The 21586-nt window shown below is 42.5% G+C and overlaps 1 pseudogene; it reads right to left on the bottom strand.

Annotated features, from left to right (window-relative positions):
* Positions 1 to 2912: 2912 nt before the first annotated feature.
* LOC116358861 (zinc finger protein 501-like) lies at positions 2913 to 11228 on the bottom strand (annotated as a pseudogene).
* Between the last annotated feature and the right edge of the window lie 10358 nt (positions 11229 to 21586).

The following is a 21586-nucleotide window of genomic DNA, read 5'->3' as shown; positions in this document are numbered from 1 at the left end:
AAGCAGTGTCCCTTTATCAGCAGCACGTGATCAATGACGTCTGAAGAATCATTTCGTCGAACACCTGATTGGTTTGGTATTGGGCTCGTTCGACTTTGCAGTCAGCTAGTCACCGTTTACCCACAATGCAGTATGGACTTAATGCTCTCGATCAAGGCCCGTGGTTTCGTAGAAGACATGAAGGCTACGCTGTTACGGTATGGGACGTCATCTTTCAAAATGTGGCTGTTCTAAATTCTTTCTGTGTCGCTCAAAGCCTTGAGTAATGAACCTATTTTTTAAAACAATTATCTGGAAAGAGCCAATGCTACAGGAAGCTTTGTTTCCCCATCACTACTTTTCAGCATGTTTTCTGTGAATTCGACTACGGGAGTTTTGTAACTTTTTACACCTTGGCTTACTGTTAGATGGGTTATAATTGGTCTCCGGTAGTTGGTCTCTGCTGACCATAACCGTGCTGGTTGGTTATGCTGCTTAGGATATATAGCAAACGTTAGCTGGCTGGCTAAGATAACTGCATATAGCTAACATTCTTTGATTGGTTAGATGGCATTGTGTATTTCCAAAACGTTGGTTTACTTTAATCACTAAAGTCATGAGTGCAAACGATTGGTTTAATTTAAAGTTCTACATTTTAAGTTATTTCTGTTGTAGTTAACATCATAGGTAAGGACTGGTTGATTTCCAGTTTTTAAGTATGGTATTTAAGATGATTGATGAGAAAAGTATCGTCCAACCATCTGGTAACCTGTTTCATGCCCATTATAGGTGAGGGTGAATTTCAGATGTTCACTGCTTGTATTGATGAAGTTGTGTAATTGATGAAGTTCCTCTGCTGTGCCCTGGAATAGAAAGAACACATTCTTCTCTAACAACATAATTAGATGCTATTTTTTTTAAACTACAATGACCATAATGACCTGAGCGCCTACTTGTCATGACTGTGTTTCTTTTACGCCTGCTACGTAAAAGAGACTGAAGAATGTGTAACAGTATAGCTTCCGTCCCTCTCCTCGCCTCGAACCAGGGACTCTGCACACATAAACAACTGCCTCCCACGAAACATCGTTACCATCGCTATTAGCGCACACCCCGCCCAGTTACAAATGCACAATGGTCAATGCTATCTGGGATTCTTGGGACATCCCTACCCTAAACCCTAACCTTAATCTCTAACTTAACCATTTTAGATGTAAACTTCAATGGACTAGGGACGTCCCAAGGATGTATCGCTACCTGAAATTACACAATCTAAGTGATTAATAGTTGGTATTCAGCAGTCATAAAGCCTTATTTCCTTTAATGAACTACTAAAATAGTGATTTTGTCAGACAGCAGCTCTACACTTTATTGACTGACTGATCCATTCATCCTTCCATCCCTCCTCAGCCTTCCTCTCCTCTGAAGACCCAGTGAGGGTGGAGCTCAGTCAGAGAGCTGTTGAGGGACTGGTTAGGAAGAACACTTCTACAGCCAGAGAGGTGAGAGGTCACATATGGTTTAGATGGTAAATATTTATGTCCCCTTAGTGGTTCATCACATCAGCAAAAGGGAATATGTTCCATCATCCATGTTTATTTACATTAGTGCAAATTGACCACTGATATTGGGGTAATTTCCCACCCCTTTTGGCTGTATGAAAGTTAATTTCAAATCAAAATCAAATCAAATGTATTTATATAGCCCTTCATACATCAGCTGATATCTCAAAGTGCTGTACAGAAACCCAGCCTAAAACCCCAAACAGCAAGCAATGCAGGTGTAGAAGCACGGTGGCTAGGAAAAACTCCCTAGAAAGGCCAAAACCTAGGAAGAAACCTAGAGAGGAACCAGGCTATGTGGGGTGGCCAGTCCTCTTCTGGCTGTGCCGGGTGGAGATTATAACAGAACATGGCCAAGATGTTCAAATGTTCATAAATGACCAGCATGGTCCAATAATAATAAGGCGGAACAGTTGAAACTGGAGCAGCAGCACGGCCAGGTGGACTGGGGACAGCAAGGAGTCATCATGTCAGGTAGTCCTGAGGCATGGTCCTAGGGCTCAGGTCCTCCGAGAGAGAGAATTAGAGAGAGCACACTTAAATTCACACAGGACGCCGAATAGGACAGAAGTACTCCAGATACAACAAACTGACCCTAGCCCCCCAACACAAACTACTGCAGCATAAATACTGGAGGCTGAGACAGGAGGTCTCAGGCACACACATTTGTTCTTTGCTATTATGGTCATTTGTGTAGAATGTACTTTTCCCCACTCATTCACCCCACCTCTTTACGTTGCTTATTTATATTCAGTGACCTGACTGCATCCAGACTGTCAAAGGCCCATCCTGGTAGATCTGAACCTAATGCAGTTTGGAGTGATCAGATGACAGAAGTCACATTTAGGTGCCAGGTGTAACTGAGGCCATAGATGCTCCATATCGATTACTTTTAATGTTTTATATAATATGACTAAATGTATTTATTTCTGTGTTGCAGGGGCAGTCAAGAATTGGAACGGCAAGGCCACAGAACATGTCATAAGCAGAGCTGTGGGAGACCACCTCAAGCCCCTGGTAGAGCCGGGGGTGGTGTTTACCACTCCACCACACCTTCAGCAGGCTGGAAAATTAACCCTGATATTTTAAAAGCAGGGCAACAACGTCAATATAATTGTAATCAAAAATTGTCAGTTGGTTGCATAAATAATTATGATTACTAAATGTTACATGAAATGTAAATATGAAATATTCGGTTACATAGTCTTATTTTCAACGTCTTTTCAATGACATTTTGCTAGGTGTGATATCCCCAATGTCAAAACACAGTTTTAACGTCTCCAAATCAATAACCAATATCAGAAACAGTTTGGGATAAATTGAAAACCTAAACATAAAATGTGCTATATAGACAAACATCTGCCACAATAATCATATTTCTTGTATTTTTTAAAACAAGCTCCTTATAAACTGCACAAGCACCAAAAACGCTGTTGTTTTGACAAGAAGCAATAAATCACTGATATCGATTAGAGGGGAAATTAGGTTGAATGTGCTGTTGAAACTAACACAACTAAAAAAACACATGGAAATGGGAGATATCTTTTACCTCACTGGTTAGAGGACAACCTGCAGAAGACAGTCAGCTACATTTTGGAGTGATGCATTTAAATTTAGGAGTCACTAAACAAAGGAACACAACACTTATTTGTTATAACTCATCAATAGAACAGGGGACAAATGTTTAGGGTTCTACATTGTGACGTCATTAAAATACTCCTACTACAATGTTAAAACATTCTACATTGTGACATTTTTTCATTGATATCATGAATGTATTTTTCTGATGTTTGATCAGAGATATTTTATTAAAGTATCTCTTGGCACACTGATCACAGCTATAAGATTTCTCTCCTGTGTGTGCTCTCTGGTGTGATACCAGATGGCCAGATTGCCAAAAATCTTCCCACATTATTCACAGACAAAAGATTTCTCTCTTGTGTGTATTCTCTGGTGTTGAGTCAGAGTTCTTGATGCAGCAAAACTGTTCCCACATTGACTACAGCTATAAGGTCTCTCTCCTGTGTGTATTCTCTGGTGCACTGTCAGCGCTCCAGATTGGGCAAAACTCTTCCCACATTGATCACAGCTATAAGGTCTCTCTCCTGTGTGTGTTCTCTGGTGCACTCTCAGATCTCCAGATTGACCAAAACTCTTCCCACATTGACCACAGCTATAAGGTTTCTCTCCTGTGTGTGTTCTCTGGTGAACTCTCAGATCTCCAGATTGACCAAAACTCTTCTCACATTGACCACAGCTATAAGGTTTCTCTCCTGTGTGTATTCTCTGGTGCACTGTCAGCGCTCCAGATTGGGCAAAACTCTTCCCACATTCATCACAGCTATAAGATTTCTCTCCTGTGTGTGTTCTCTGGTGTGATATCAGGTTGCATTGTTGAGTAAACCTCTTCCCACATTGAGTACAGCTATAAGGTTTCTCTCCTGTGTGTGTTCTCTGGTGTGATATCAGGCCGGATGGATTATTAAAACTCTTCCGACATTGAGTACAGCTATAAGGTTTCTCTCCTGTGTGTATTCTCTGGTGTGTTATTAGGCTGCTGAGCTGAGTAAAACACTTCCCACATTGAGTACAGCTATAAGGTTTCTCTCCTGTGTGTGTTCTCTGGTGTAAAGTCAGAGAGCCAGATGTAGTAAAACTCTTCCCACATTGATCACAGCTATAAGATTTCTCCCCTGTGTGTGTTCGCTGATGAATTGTAATGCCTGATGAGGTGAATCTCTTCCCACAGTCAGAGCAGCAGTGAGTTCTCTTCCCTGTGGATCTCTGCAGGCGTTTCTTGGGGGGTTCTGATCTGGAGAGACTCTTCTCTGCCTTGTCAGCCTCATGAGGTTGTTGAGGCTCCCCAGAGGATCCACGGTAGTCCCGTCTCTCTCCTGTGTGAACAACAAAGTCAGACAAATGATTAAAGGCCCACAACAGCGGTAATCCACTGTAAAAGGTGATGCCAACAGCGTAGCCATGATGTTGTACAACAATTGTTTTCTGTAATGAATGTACTGATTATTTGACAATTGTCTTAAAATGAGCAAGAATAGTCCTATTTTGTCTTGTTTTCACATTAGTAGTAACATCGATGATTGTAGGCTAGAAAAAAGCTATTAAAATTGTTGAAATCCTAAGAAGTGTGCCAGACGACTTTTGGTCTCCAACATAGGCACCTTTCTGTGTTTGCTAAAATTGCGACACGAGGGCGATGCACATGCAATTTGGTGGTAGAAACTCGTCCCCCTAATGAGGAAACCGATAGTTTTGGATGAAGTATATCTGCATGGAGCAAAAATGGTGAGCAAAGATTTTGTTTTTTCACAATGTATTCTGAATGTGAATGGGGGAAAACTCAGGGGAGTAACCTCCATGTCCAGGTTGCTTAATTGTAATGCTCGTTTGAACGTCCTGCTTAATATAATGTTTGTGTCGTCATCGCAAATCAACCTCTTTGTACTTAAAAAAACACTTCAACCAGTAAAATGCTCTTTGGCTTTTCCATCAGCCTGACAATGAGGGTTTATACACTGTTTGCCAAATTGGCCCATAACTTCACCTAACAATTACATAGACCTATGTAATGAATGAAGAAGCACTTTGGTTGTTGTTGTATGTCGTGATGTTTGTCATGTGACTGTCATTCAGAAAATGATTTCCTGGACCAGCTGATGATAGTTGAACATGTGACTCTAAACAGCTACAGAATTAAATATTATGTGTAATTATTGAAGAACCGCATTAATGACAGTATCCATTTGGGTGTTGTCAATAAAGTTAAGGTGACTCTCAGAATCACTGGATTTTGCAAACTCTGAAATTATTTAGAATTTCTGTGCCCATGAAAACTGTTTTCCCAGCGTAATATAAGGAAACTAAATGTTACGTAGGTAGAGTGCATTTCAGAGACCCGAATACAAAAAACGGTCCTAACAGGACAATAATCTAAACCACAAGGCCAAATCTACACTGGAGGAGCTTACCAAGATGACACTGAATGTTCCTGAGTGGCCTAGTTACAGTTTGGACTTAAATCGTCTTGAAAGTCTATAGCAAGACTTGAAATGGCTTTCTAGCAATGATCAACAACCAACTTGACAGAACAGGAAGGATTTAAAAAAGAAAAATGAATTTCACATGAAGATCAGTCGCCTATTGGATGACATCATGACTTCCCATCAAGCCAACTCCTTGAATGCCTTACTATGACATCACTCACTCCTTCTAGTTTGCAGTTGTCTAAAAAATTTTTTATTTTGCTCAAAACATGTATTTGTTTCCCTTCAGTGTGTTTATACTTTACAACAGGAAGAAAAAATGAATCAACTGCGACCTGGCCAAGATAAAGCAAAGCAGTGCGACTAAAACAACAAAGGGATAAACAAACATACAGTCAATAACACAATGGAAACATCTATATACAGTGTGTGCAAATGGAGTAAGGAGGTAAAGCAATAAATAGGCCAGAGTAGCAAAGTAATTACAATTTAACAAATTAACACTGGAGTGATAAATGAACAGATGATGTGCAAGTAGAAATACTGGTGTGCAAAAGAGCAAAAAAGGAAATAAAAACACAGGGATGAGGTAGGCAGTTGGATGGGCTATTTACAGATGGGCTGTGTACAGCTGCAGCGACCGGTAAGCTGCTCAGATAGCTGATGCTTAATGTTAGTGAGGGAGATCTGTCTCCAGCTTCAGTGATTTTTGCAATTCGTTCCAGTTATTGGCAGCAGAGAACTGGAAGGAAAGGCGGCCAAAGCAGGTGTTAGCTTTGGGGATGACCAGTGAGATATACTTCCTGGAGCACATGCTATGGGTGGGTGTTGCTATGGTGACCAGTGAGCTGAGTTAAGGTGGCCTAGCAAAGACTTATAGATGACCTGTAGCCAGTGGGTTTGGAGACGGATATGTAGCGAGGGCCAGCCGATGAGAGCATACAGGTCCTAGTGGAGGGTGGTATATGGGGCTTTGGTAACAAAACGGATGGCACTGTGATAGACTGCATCCAGTTTGCTGAGTAGAGTGTTGGAGGCTATTTTGAAAATGACATCGCCAAAGTCAAGGATCGGTAGGATAACTGATCAAAGCACGTGAACAAAACGGAGGTTTTTGAATATAAAGAGACTTTATCGAACAAAACGAACATTTATTGAGTAAATGGGAGTCTTGTGAGTGCAACGATATGAAGATCATAAAAGGTAAGCAATTCATTTTATTGCTATTTCTGACTTGTGTAACTCCTCTACTTGGCTGGTAACTGTTTGTAATGATTTGTCCGCTGGACGCTGTTCTCAGATAATCGCACGGTATGCTTTCGCTGTAAAGCTTTTTTGAAATCTGACACCGTGGTTGGATGAACAAGAAGTTCATCTTTAAACCGATGTGTAACACTTGTATGTTTTATGAATTTTTATAATGAGTATTTCTGTTTTTGAATTTGGCACTCTGCAATTTCACTGGATGTTGGCCATAATAGAACGAACTCTGAAGATAGATGGGGGGCAATTCACATATGGTGTCCAGGGCACAGCTGGGAGCTGACGGGTTAGTAACAGGCAGCAACTGTGAGAGACTTATTTCTGGAGAGATACATTTTTTAAATTAGAAGCTCGGACTGTTTGGGCATAGACCTGGAAAGTATGATAGAACTTAGAACTTAGTAGATTGCAACTCCTCCCCCTTCGGCAGTTCTATCTTGATGGAAAATGTTGTAATTGGGGATGGACATTTCTGAATGTTTGGTGGCCTTCCTAAGCCAGGATTCAGATACGGCAAGGACATTAAGGTTGGTGGAGTGTGCTAAAGCAGTGAGTAAAACTAACTTAGGGAGGAGGCTTCTGATGTTAACATGCATGAAACCAAGGCTTTTACAGTTACAGAAGTCAACAAATGAGAGCGCCTGGGGACACACGGGGCCTGGGTTAACCTCTACATCACCCGAGGAACAGAGTAGTAAGATGAGGGTAGGGCTAAAGGCTATCAGAACTGGTCGTCTAGTGCGTTGGGAACAGAGAATAAAAGGAGCAGGTTTCTGGACGTGGTAGGATAGATTCAAGGCATAATGTAAAGACAGGGGTATGGTAGGGTGCAGGTACAGTGGAGGTAAGCCTAGGCATTGAGTGACGATAAGAGAGGTGGCATCTCTGGAGGCACCAGTTATGCTAGGTGAGGTCACTGCATGTGTGGGAGGTAGGACAAAAGAGTTCTCTGAGGCATGTTGAGTGGGACTAGGGCCTCCGCAGTAAAACAAAACAATGATAACTACCCTAAACAACAGTATACAAGGCATATTGACATTAGAGACAAAGCGAGGCATAAAGCAATCACAGGTGTTGATTGGGAGAGCTAGCTAAGACAACAACGGGTAAGAGAACAACAACAGGTAAAATGGCGATGAATGGGCAGAGAGGGTCAGTTAACTACACACAGGGCCAGAGTTCGAGACAGATAAACTAAATGGAGTACCGTGATTAATGAACAGTCCAGGAGGCATCAGCTATGTAGCCAAGGTTGAGGGCACATCAGACGGAATTGCGTCGGCAGACCAGTTGTGATGGACCGGCGGGGCTCCGTGTCGACAAAGGGTACAGGCCAATTGGCAAAAGAGGTACTGTAGCTGGCGTAATTTTGTTTGCTAGCTGGGAGATACACCTGGCTTGAGGCTAACTGGTGCTAGCTTCAGGACAAGGGCATTGGCCACTATAGCCAATCCGGTGCAAAGGTCTAGAGCTTACGGCAGGAATCCGGTGATGTAGTGGCTTCTAGTCGTCTTAGTGAAGAGTCTGGGAGGCATCAGCTGTGTAGCCGAGTGATCATAGGGTCCACCGAGCAGGCCGGGAGATGGGCCTGGCTCAAGGCTAGCTTCGGGGCTGGGCCACTCGGTGGCAGCTAGCCAGCTGCGATTATCTGGTGTAATGGTCCAGAGCTTACGGCAGGAATACAGTGATGTAGTGGAGAAAAACAGTCTGATATGCTCAGGGTTGATATCGCGCTGTGCAGACTGGCAGGTATTATCCAGGCTAAAAGCGGCTGGTGTTTGAGCTAAAAAGGTAAAGGCCGCTAGCAGTGGCTAACAATGACTAAATAGCTAGTAGCTAATTAGCTGGTTAGCTTCTGATGGAGGTTCTAGCTATAAGGGCCAAAAAAAAGCAGATCCGTATCACATTGAGTGAGGCGGGTTGCCGGAAGGTATATTTAATTGAATGTAATGCTATGTTGACGAGCGGCTCCCTCCGGTCAGGTTGTGTTGACGAGCGGCTCCCTCCGGTCAGGTTGTGTTGACGAGCGGCTCCCTCCGGCCAGGTTGTGTTGACGAGCGGCTCCCTCCGGTCAGGTTGTGTTGACGAGCGGCTCCCTCCGGTCAGGTTGTGTTGACGAGCGGCTCCCTCCGGTCAGGTTGTGTTGACGAGCGGCTCCCTCCGGTCAGGTTGTGTTGACGAGCGGCTCCCTCCGGTCAGGTTGTGTTGACGAGCGGCTCCCTCCGGTCAGGTTGTGTTGACGAGCGGCTCCCTCCGGTCAGGTTGTGTTGACGAGCGGCTCCCTCCGTGAGCGTGAATTAAAGCCCAAATTAAACTGCCTGCTACTCAGGCCCAGAAGCTAGGACATGCATATAATTAGTAGATTTGGATGGAAAATATAAAGTTTCCAAAACTGTTAAAATAATGTCTGTGAGTATAACAGAACTGATATGGCGAAAACCTGAGGAAAATCCATCCAGGAAGTACTATTATTTTGAAAGGCTGTTTTTCCATTGAAAGCCTATCCACCATACAAAGACTTAGACCCAGGTCACGATCTCTATGGCTTCTTCTACATGTGGTCATTCTTTAGGCATTGTTTCAGGCTTTTACTCTGAAAAATGAGGGAGATACAGCACTTTCAATGAGTGGACAGCGGACATTTTCAGCCATGAGCCCAACGCGAAGCTTTTGTGTGGTTGAAATATTATTGAATATTTATGACAAGAACAACATGAGGATTGATTTTAAACATCGTTTGACATGTTTCTACGAACTTTTATTGTACTTTTATAAACATTTCGTCTGATGTTGAGAGCGCGTGTAGCCAATGTGAAATGGCTAGCTAGTTAGCGGTGGTGCGCACTACTGGCGTTTCACCATAATTTGCAAATAAATTCATAAAAAATCCTACAATGTGATTTTCTGGATTTTTTTCTCATTTTGTCTGTCATAGTTGAAGTCTACCTATGATGAAAATTACAGGCCTCATCTTTTTAAGTGGCCGAACTTGCACAATTGGTGGCTGACTAAATACTTTTTTGCCCCACTTTTGTACATCCTAGAAACCTGGTTAAACTATCATTATGACATCATGGATGAATTCTAGAATATACCATATATCCTAGAAACCTGGTTAAACTATCATTATGACCTCATGGATGGCCAGTCCTTGTATTCATAGTGTATTGAATTCAGGGGGTAGCCCTGAGCTGAACTCAAACCTGGGTCCAACGACTGTCAAATCAACACCTTATAACTGTTACGCCAAGATGTCTGAACTTCTTGACGAGGTCGCTAGGTGTTGGATTAAGGTTTCTTCAATATCGTTCTCTATGAATTTGAGAGTGGTTACACTTCTCCTTCCCCCATCCCTCAGCAGTTAACCAAGTCTCTGGGCAGCCATTTAGTTGCTGTTTAAAAAAGACACAAAACCCAGCCATCTGCAGTTCAAACAATAACAAATCTGTCATTCCACCACTATTTTGGTAATAAAAGATTATGGGGTTGGAGAAATGTAACTACAGACAGACCTATGGATGCAAGGACTGACCATCCATGATATCAACATTATAGTTTTAACCATGTTGAGGCGGCAGGGTAGCCTAGTGGTTAGTAAAAAAAAGCTTATTTGGGGGTCTGATGGGGTACAACAGTTGAACTCAGCTCATGAGTAAATAATAATAATAAATAATTTAGCAATTGCAGATTTCCACCTTAACACCAAACATCAGTTCAACTGCAGTTTGTGCCTCTGTTGTTAAGACAGTACTTACTAGTGTTAATCAGGGAACGGTTTCTCAAAACCATCTTATGGTTAAATTCATCGTTAGAACCATTGGATGCCTTAAGATGCGTTTGGGAAACCGGGCCCAGATATCCAGGTTCCTCCTCTTCTTCCTCCTCCTCCTTTTTCGATGTGAAAGTAATCTCCTCCCCCTCCTCTTTCACGCCATAAACTGCATCTTCCTCTCCTTTTACTGTGACATCAGCCTCCTCTTTCACTCTGAACGCGTCCTCCTCTTCTTTCACAGTAACAGCCCCACTCCCTTCTTGTTTTACTGTGATATCTTCCTCGTCTTTCACTCTGAACGCGTCCTCCTATTCTTTCACAGTAAAGGCCCCACTCCCTACTTCTTGATTTACTGTGATATCCTTCTCTTCATTAGAAGGAGAGTAGCTTGGTGACCGCATGGTCGGGGATGTTAGCTAGCTAGGCTAATGCTAATTTAACCAGCCCGCTAGCTGAATAATAACAACACCGTAAATATGAAATTAAATCGGATAACTAACTAGACGATAGAAGTGGGTTTAAAACACAGTGGCTAATATACACTAAAGCCTCTAAAGTAATGTATTGTTTCGGCTATTTTGTCTAGCAAGCTACCGAGGTGTCTGACGAACTGTTGCTGATGATGAAAGAAGCGTTCCGTCCACTAGATTATACGTCACACCAGCAGATTAACTTTAAATTCCCAGACCGCCATCTGCTGATTGGAGTGGGTAACGCAGTTGAGTAAAATGTAGATTTTATCTTCAGACAACAAGATAAAGTGTACGAAGCATGAGTTTTTACTCACCAGTGTAACAATACAGTGTGGTTATTAAAGACTTAGTAAGCTAGTTGTCGTCACTTTATGGTTATAAGAACAAACAGTTATGTTTTTGCGTTATTACATATTTATTAACTTATTTTGTGAACTCTTCCCACACTACCCACAATGCAGTATTTCTTAAATATATTTATCCTTTATTTAACTAGGCAAATCAGTTAAGAACAAATTCTTATTTACATTGACGGCCTGCCCCTGCCAAACCCTAACCCAGAGACGATGCTGGGCCAATTGTGCGCTGCCCTAAGGGACTCCCAATCACGGCCTGTTATGATACAGCCTGGATTTGAACCAGAATCTGTAGTGACGCCTCCAGCGAGATGCAGTGCCTTAGACCGCTGCGCCGCTCGTGTGATAAAGGTGTGGGATTCTGGGTAATCCACAGCAGATTTATGGAGAACTTGAAAATTGAGTGGTCCTGGGTTAGAAATGTATAAAATTGACATTACATCATAAAATCCACGTTTTAAATCATACATTAGCAATTTATGTTTTAGTAATTACTGTTGTTTGTTTGGCGTCAAGTCAGCCTCTCTTTATATGTTATTTGCCAAATGTCTGTTTTCCATGTGGATTTCATGCTAAAGATCCCTCTTTCAAGTTGGTATCTAACTGGAAAATGCATCTTCTTTTGGAGTGCTATTTTTACCCTGTCGACTACTGATCATTCATCCACACTGTGTGTCTCATCAATGCAGGTCATTTATGACAAAAGTATAAAGTATATGTTTTACAAACTCATGAACACCAGCCAGTTTATCAGCCCGGTTTTGTTAGTTTAGGTGTATTATACTTCTTCGCCACCTGAGGGGGACATTGAGTAATTTTCCATGTCAATTTGATATATTTTGATACTAAAATGGATGACCCGATATTCTGATGTAGTGAATATGAGACACATGGAAATAATGTATTTATTTTTATTATAGTAAATTAGGAATTAGTAGGAATTGTTAAATCCACTATACGATCACAATGACTTTGATAGACATTTCAATAGTTTTGTTAGTAAATTACAGGGCAGATTAATGTAGAATTGCTGTGGGAGTGGTATTTATATCCTGTCACTACTGATCATTCATCCATACTGTGTGTGTCCCATCATTGCAGCTTTGGAAATAAATGAACTATCCATTCATTGCTCCTTCCTGTGTTGACTCACTGACTTGAGGGACCAGGATGGTCACACTAGGTCGATATCTAACTCAAGCTTCACCTCCTTTTATTTTTTTATTTCACCTTTATTTAACCAGGTAGGCTAGTTGAGAACAAGTTCTCATTTGCAACTGCGACCTGGTCAAGATAAAGCATAGCAGTGTGAACAGACAACACAGAGTTACACATGGAGTAAACAATTAACAAGTCAATAATACAGTAGAAAAAAGGAGAGTCTATATACATTGTGTGCAAAAGGCATGAGGAGGTAGGCGAATAATTACAATTTTGCAGATTAACACTGGAGTGATAAATGATCAGATGGTCATGTACAGGTAGAGATATTGGTGTGCAAAAGAGCATAAAATAAAATAAATAAAAACAGTATGGGGATGAGGTAGGTAAAAATGGGTGGGCTATTTACCAATAGACTATGTACAGCGGCAGCGATCGGTTAGCTGCTCAGATAGCAGATGTTTGAAGTTGGTGAGGGAGATAAAAGTCTCCAACTTCAGCAATTTTTGCAATTCGTTCCAGTCACAGGCAGCAGAACTGGAACGAAAGGCGGCCAAATGAGGTGTTGGCTTTAGGGATGATCAGTGAGATACACCTGCTGGAGCGTGTGTTACGGGTGGGTGTTGCCATCGTGACCAGTGAACTGAGATAAGGCGGAGCTTTACCTAGCATGGACTTGGGATTCTCTGCCTCTAACCCTATTACAGGGGCTGAGTCACTGGCTTACTGGGGCTCTCTCATGCCGTCCCTGGAAGGGGTGCGTCACCTGAGTGGGTTGATTCACTGATGTGGTCATCCTGTCTGGGTTGGCGCCCCCCCTTGGGTTGTGCCATGGCGGAGATCTTTGTGGGCTATACTCGGCCCTGTCTCAGGATGGTAAGTTGGTGGTTGAAGATATCCCTCTAGTGGTGTGGGGGCTGTGTTTTGGCAAAGTGGGTGGGGTTATATCCTTCCTGTTTGGCCCTGTCCGGGGTTAGTCCTCGGATGGGTCCACAGTGTCTCCTGACCCCTCCTGTCTCAGCCTCCAGTATTTATGCTGCAGTAGTTTATGTGTCGGGGGGCTAGGGTCAGTTTGTTATATCTGGAGTACTTCTACTGTCCTATTCGGTGTCCTGTGTGAATCTAAGTGTGCGTTCTCTAATTCTCTCCTTCTCTCTTTCTTTCTCTCTCTCGGAGGACCTGAGCCCTAGGACCATGCCCCAGGATTACCTGACATGATGACTCCTTGCTGTCCCCAGTCCACCTGGCCGTGCTGCTGCTCCAGTTTCAACTGTTCTGTCTTCTTATTATTCAAACATGCTGGTCATTTATGAACATTTGAACATCTTGGCCATGTTCTGTTATAATCTCCACCCGGCACAGCCAGAAGAGGACTGGCCACCCCACATATGCTCTCTCTAATTCTCTCTTTTTTTCTCTCTCTCGGAGGACCTGAGCCCTAGGACCATGCCCCAGGACTACCTGACATGATTTCTCCTTGCTGTCCCCAGTCCATCTGACCGTGCTGCTGCTCCAGTTTCAACTGTTCTGCCTTATTATTATACGACCATGCTGGTCATTTATGAACATTTGAACATCTTGGGCATGTTCTGTTATAATCTCCACCCGGCACAGCCAGAAGAGGACTGGCCACCCCACATAGCCTGGTTCCTCTCTAGGTTTCTTCCTAGGTTTTGGCCTTTCTAGGGAGTTTTTCCTAGCCACCGTGCTTCTACACCTGCATTGCTTGCTGTTTGGGGTTTTAGGCTGGGTTTCTGTACAGCACTTTGAGATATCAGCTGATGTACGAAGGGCTATATAAATAAATTTGATTTGATTTGACTTGTAGATGACCTGGAGCCAGTGGGTCTGGCGACGAATATGTAGCGAGGGCCAGCCGACTAGAGCATACAGGTCGCAGTGGTGGGTGGTATAAGGTGCTTTAGTGACAAAACGGATGGCACTGTGATAAACTGCATCCAGTTTGCTGAGTAGAGTGTTGGAATCAATTTTGTAGATGACATCGCCGAAGTCGAGGATCGGTAGGATAGTCAGTTTTACTAGGGTAAGTTTGGCGGCGTGAGTGAAGGAGGCTTTGTTGCAGAATAGAAAGCCGACTCTAGATTTGATTTTAGATTGGAGATGTTTGATATGAGTCTGGAAGGAGAGTTTACAGTCTAGCCAGACACCTAGGTACTTATAGATGTCCACATATTCAAGGTCGGAACCATCCAGGGTGGTGATGCTAGTCAGGCGTGCGGGTGCAGGCAGCGAACAGTTGAAAAGCATGCATTTGGTTTTACTAGCGTTTAAGAGCAGTTGGAGGCCACGGAAGGAGTGTTGTATGGCATTGAAGCTCGTTTGGAGGTTAGATAGCACAGTGTCCAAGGACGGGCCAGAAGTATATAGAATGGTGTCGTCTGCGTAGAGGTGGATCAGGGAATCGCCCGCAGCAAGAGCAACATCATTGATATATACAGAGAAAAGAGTCGGCCCGAGAATTGAACCCTGTGGCACCCCCATAGAGACTGCCAGAGGACCGGACAGCATGCCCCACATATATACCCCACTTTGGACAATCCTCCTCTGCAATGCTTACATCTTCTGGTTTGACAGGAAGAGGGTAACAGGATACTAAACCCTTAGGTTGCAAGATCGGTTCCCCGAGCTGACAAGGTACAAATCGTTCGTCCTGCCCCTGAACAAGGCAGTTAACCCACTGTTCCTAAGCCATCATTGAAAGTAAGAATGTGTTCTTAACTGCCTTGCCGAGTCAAATAAAAATAAATAAATAAAAATTGTGTTGACGACCGGCTCCCTCCTAGTCAGGTTGTGTCGACGGCCCGCTCCCTCCTAGTCAGGTTGTGTCGACGACCGGCTCCCTCCTAGTAAGGTTGTGTCGACGACCGGCTCCCTCCTAGTCAGGTTGTGTCGTCGACCGGCTCCCCCCTAGTCAGGTTGTGTCGACGACCGGCTCCCTCCTAGTCAGGCTGTGTCGACGACCGGCTCCCTCCTAGTCAGGTTGTGTCGATGACCGGCTCCCTCCTAGTCAGGTTGTGTCGTCGACCGGCTCCCTCCTAGTCAGGTTGTGTCGTCGACCGGCTCCCTCCTAGTCAGGTTGTGTAGATGACCGGCTCCCTCCTAGTCAGATTATATTGGCGACTGCCTCCCTCTAGTCACTAGTGTGTCTTATTTATTTAATCAAACAGCTTAAAGCATCATATGTTCAGTACATATAGATTTTATAAAAACAAGTGGGGCGATTGATAGAATTTACAGATGACTCTTGGTTGACCGTGGATCAAATCCAGGCTGTATCATAACCAGCCGTGATTGGGAGTCCCATAGGGCGGCGCACAATTGGCCCAGCGTCGTCCAGGGAACGCAGTCATTGTAAATAAGATTTTGTTCTTAACTGATTTGCCTAGTTAAATAAAGGTTACATTTAAATAATTTTAAAAAAGTGATTCATTGACAAACCATATTTTACAAATCCGTCAAGGCACCAAAACAAAGGTTTCAAACCAATTCATGAATGTAATTGAATCTAGGTGTCTTGCCTTTAATGTAAGGGCATGAAAAGCAATGGCTGACAATGACTTATCAACAGCTCTAATAATTTGCCCTCACAGGAAATCTACACTGGCAATTATAGAACATATTATGTAGCCTCACAATCTGTTTAAAACAATAATTTTGACCTCATGGATGGCCAGTCCTTGTATTCATAGTGTAGTGAATTCAGGGGGTAGCCCTGGGCTGAACTCAAACCTGGGTCCAGCAACTGTCAAGCCAACACCTTAGAACTGTTACGCCAAGATTTCTGAACTTCTTGACGAGGTCGCTGGGTGTTGGGTTACGGTTGCTACAATAGCCTTCTCTAAGAATGTGAGAGCGGAAACACTTCTCCTTCCCTCATCCCTCAGCAGTTAACCAAACCAAGCCTCTGGGCAGCCATTTTGTTGCTGTTTAAAAAACCCACACAACCCAGCAATCTGCAGTTCAAACAATAACAAATCTGTCATTTCACCACTACTATTCTATATTTGTGTTGGACAAGTTTGCTCACCACCAGAAAACAACTCCCATTTTACATTATAATCAACTACAATGCTTCACCTTCTCCAATATAAACAGTGTCTACTGGCTATCAACAATTAAAAACAAGAAAAAAAACACGTATTTCTAAATAGTAAAATACAATCGTATCTTTTCTCATTTTTCTTTCTATAGAATCCTAAAGCTCACTAGCTTCTAGAACTCTCGACCCCTTGGAACGAGCCCAAACAAAACTAAATCTCCAATACAGGAAAAGCGTGCAGTCAAAATAAATTGTGATCCATGGCAACTCACTGACTAAACGCAAACATTTTTACTGCCCAGTATAGGAATAAAGACAATTAGAATTTGAATGTTGTCAAGAAATACTGGAGTGATGTCAGATTGTTAATAAAATTGATTATAGACCAATTTATTATACTGTTTTCATGTGTGTGTGTGTATATATATATATATATATCTTCCACTTGAAGAAAACAGCTCACTACATTTTGAAGTGCTGCATGTTGATTGAAGTGGGTCACCAACACAGTAAGTGTAACACAGCTATTTTTTTTGTTTGTCACTTTGTTTAATAATACTCTTTCAATTCAGAGCCTGGATTTCCCCCTGAGGTTAATATCCATATCATGCTGCAATCAATTGAACAGGGTAAACAATAAGGTAGAACATCATTAAAATACTCCTACTACAATGTTAAAACATTCTACATTGTGACATCATTAACACTCCACATTGTGACATCATTAAAACACTCCTACTACAATGTTAAAACATTCTACATTGTGACATCATTAAAACACTCCTACTACAATGTTAAAACATTCTACATTGTGACATCATTAAAATACTCCTACTACAATGTTAAAACATTTTACATTGTGACATTATTTCAGTGATATCATGAAACAACTCCTTCATGTATTTTCTGATGTTTGATCAGAGATCTTTTATCAGAGTATCTCTTGTCACATTGATCACAGCTAAAAGGTTTCTCTCCTGTGTGTGTTCTCTGGTGTGAAGTTAGCTGGCTAGATGTAGTAAAACTCCTCCCACATTGATCACAGCTATAAGGCTTCTCTCCTGTGTGTGTTCTCTGGTGTGAAGTCAGCTGGCTAGATGTAGGAAAACTCTTCTCACATTGATCACAGCTATAAGGCTTCTCTCCTGTGTGTGTTCTCTGGTGTGAAGTCAGCTGGCTAGATGTAGGAAAACTCTTCTCACATTGATCACAGCTATAAGGCTTCTCTCCTGTGTGTGTTCTCTGGTGTTGAGTCAGATGGCTAGCTTGAACAAAACTCCTCCCACATTGATCACAGATATAAGGTTTCTCTCCTGTGTGTGTTCTCTGGTGTTGAGTCAGATGGCTAGATTTAACAAAATTCCTCCCACATTGATCACAGATATAAGGTTTCTCTCCTGTGTGTTTTCTCTGGTGTAATGTCAGACCGCTAGATGTAGTAAAACTCCTCCCACATTGATCACAGATATAAGGTTTCTCTCCTGTGTGTGTTCTCTGGTGTAATGTCAGACCGCTAGATGTAGTAAAACTCCTCCCACATTGATCACAGCTATAAGGTGTTTCTCCTGTGTGTGTTCTCTGGTGTACTGTCAGAATGCTAGATGTAGTAAAATTCCTCCCACATTGATCACAGCTATAAGGTTTCTCTCCTGTGTGTGTTCTCTGGTGTTGAGTCAGATGGCTAGCTTGAACAAAACACCTCCCACATTGACCACAGCTATAAGGTTTCTCTCCTGTGTGTGTTCTCTGGTGTATTTGAAGTTCTGATGAAGATTTGCAACCTTTCCCGCAGTCAGAGCAGCAATGAGATTTCTTCCCTGTGGGTCTCTGCTGGTGTTTCTTGAGGTGTTTTGATTTGGAGAGACTCTTCTCTACCCTGTCAGCATCATGAGGTTGTTGAGGCCCCCCAGAGGATCCACGATAGTCAGGTCCCTCTCCTGTGGGAACAAAAAGTCAGACAGGTGGTTTAAGACCCACAACAGCAAAAATACACTGTAAAAAGGTGATGCCAACAGCGTAGCCATTATGTTGTCCAAACAATGATGTCTGGAATGAATGTGAATTATTTGACATTCGTCTTAAGACAATCAAGTGAACAACAGTCATATTTTGTCTTGTTTTCCCATTAGTGGTAACATCGATGATTGTATGCAAGAAATACGTTTTTAAAGTTGTTGAAATCCTAAGCAGTGTGCCAGACAACTTTTGGTCTCCAATATAGGCACATTTCAGTAGGTCTATGTTGTTAGGTGAAGTTATGAGTCTACAGTAGGTCTATGGTATTGGGATAACTAGCGGTTTCTGCAACCAAATTGCGTTTTAGCAAACAGAGGGCGATGCAGAGAGCGATGCACCTATTTGGGGATGTCTGAAAGTATTTAGGCACCACCACTAATGATTTGTGGAGCTTCTCAAAGTAATTTTCTCTTCACCTCAAACAGCAAGTAAACAAAGTCTTACAAATACTTTAACGAACTATTGATTAGAGTAAAATATTTCCAGCTCTCACTCTTGATAACCACTCGACATGAAAGGGAAAAAATGTAATGCTCTGATCCAGCGGAAATGTCATACAATACCTGATTACTTCTTATCCCTTTCACAAGTAGCCTACAGCTGTGTCTGTCCCAAACTCTCTGGTGCGGGAAACTGAGAGCCCAGAATATTTTATACAATGTTGCTATCATGTTGTTTCAGACAGACCTAGGTGATAGAACTTTAAACAGTGTATCAACTATGTAGACAGGCCATGCTCAGACAATGTGATTTATTTTTATCTGGATATTTTCTAGATGTTTTTATTTGTTGGCTTTAGGTAGGCTATTTTTACATAGTTGGCAATGGCAATAAATTATATAAATCTAAATAATGTTTATTTCTATGTATATAGAATATAGATCAGTCACAGACAATGATTTTGAGATACGATAAAAAAATTAAACTGTTCCAGTAAAATGTGAATATGAAAATCATAACTGGCACCAGATCAGTAGTACTGCTGTTGTAGTCTATTACTGGAAACTTCAGGAGCATAACGTCAGAATTTAAGGCCAGCAGCAGCGGGAGGAGGAGTTTTTTTTCTTCTTATGGTTCGGCTATTTTGATCTCTGGTTCCCTGATTTTTTTCATTGGCAAGATTAGCAAAATTTAGGCATGATATACCAGCAGCGAATGCTGACATTACACTTCCAAGTGTATCTGACCAAATTATGAAAGAAACATTGTAATTTAGAATCCATAAAGTCCGTGTGGAAGAGGTGAAAAAAGTATTGTTGTCTATCAACAATGATAAGCCACCAGGGTCTGACAATCTAGATGGAAATGAATGAGGATAATAGCGGACGAAATTGCCACTCCTATTTTCCGTATCTTTAATTTAAGCCTACTGGAGAGCGTGTGCTTTCAGACTTGGAGGGAAGCTAGTCATTCAATATGTCCTATGCTCTGCATAGTTAGCTCCAGGTAAAATGTTGTACTTATTCAGCCATTCTGTGACCAAAAACAAGCTACATATGGACAGTGCCAAAATAAAAAGACTCTGGAAATGAAAAAGCACCGCAACCTAGCTGGAAATGGGACAAACGGACCCCCTTCTGTGGTAACAGACTGGGACGATTTGTAATCAAATCTAATTCCAGGAACGGGGTTTATATGAACCACAGAGACTGTGTGGGATAATAACATGGCTCTGTCCAACCCTGCTTGTTCCCTCGACTCAGCTACCAACCAGCCATCTCCAACAGGGCCCTTTACCTGAATCAATAGACACTTCATAGTGAGCTACAGGTAGCAATCAGCCATGAATCCCAATAATGAGCCACCTATGGGAGGGGTATCCCCTTGTGGACAAATATCTAAATGTATTACTGCTACCCTGGGGAGATTGATATACCCCTTGAACATCGGCTCCAACCCTCGTTGGATGTGGCAGGGCTTGCAAATGATTGCAAACTACAAAGGGAAGCACAGCCGATAGCTGCCTAGTGACACGAGCCTACCAGACGTGCAACATTACTTCCATGCTCGCTTCGAGGAAAGTAACACTGAAACATGCATGACAGCATCAGCTGTTCCAGACGACTTTGTGATCACGCTCTCCGCAGCCGATGGGAGTAAGACCTTTAAACAGGTTAACATTCACAAGGCCACAGGGCCAGACGGATTACCAGGATGTGTACTCCAAGCATGCGCTGACCAACTGGCAAGGGTCTTCACTGACATTTTCATCCCCTGTCTGAGTCTAATACCAATATGCTTCAATCAGAACACCATAGTCCCTGTGCACAAGAACACTAAGGTAATCTGCCTAAATGACTACCGATACGGAGTGGACGATGGTGAAGAACAGTGGAGTGAAAAGGGCTAAAGTTGGTAATGAAAAGCAGTTTATGGTCGGAGTGGGAATTATCAGCAAGGATGTTTTTTGGGGGTGACCGGTTTGCGGTCTCAAAGATGGTGAAGTGGAATTGGTTCGAGTGACCAGGAGCGGTATGATGCTGATTGTGTGTCAACAGCACAAAAGGAGAAAGCTTATTGTGGTTTAGGGATAACATTTCAGGAAGATGCATGTTGATTAAAACAAATGATAGACGCAAGGTTTTACTGTGGTTTGGTGAAGTGGTTCTCCCATCTGATGTAAAACCTGGGTAAGTGAGATCTACAGAAGCCGCTGCAGTGTTACAATTGTAAAAAAGGTTGGACATGTTGCAAGTGTTTGTTGAAGGAATAAATATGTCGTAGTCAGATGAAGCATGTTGTAATTGTGATGGGAATCACGTTCCCGAGTTCCCGGAGTGCCCTGTACGGATGAATGATGTCACAGTAGCTAGGATGATCAGGCCCATCCAGCAGGTATCCTATGTGGAGGCAGTGAAAATAGCTGAAGGAGAAGAGAGGAGAAGGTAGTGGATGTCCCACAGTCTACAGTAAAGCCATGCAGGAGAAGGATCCCAACACACT

This window comes from Oncorhynchus kisutch, unplaced genomic scaffold, assembly GCF_002021735.2.
Source record: "Oncorhynchus kisutch isolate 150728-3 unplaced genomic scaffold, Okis_V2 Okis01b-Okis20b_hom, whole genome shotgun sequence".
Taxonomy (NCBI): Eukaryota; Metazoa; Chordata; class Actinopteri; order Salmoniformes; family Salmonidae; genus Oncorhynchus; species Oncorhynchus kisutch.
Note: the sequence above shows the minus strand (reverse complement) of the source record. Positions and strands in the feature narration are given on the sequence as shown.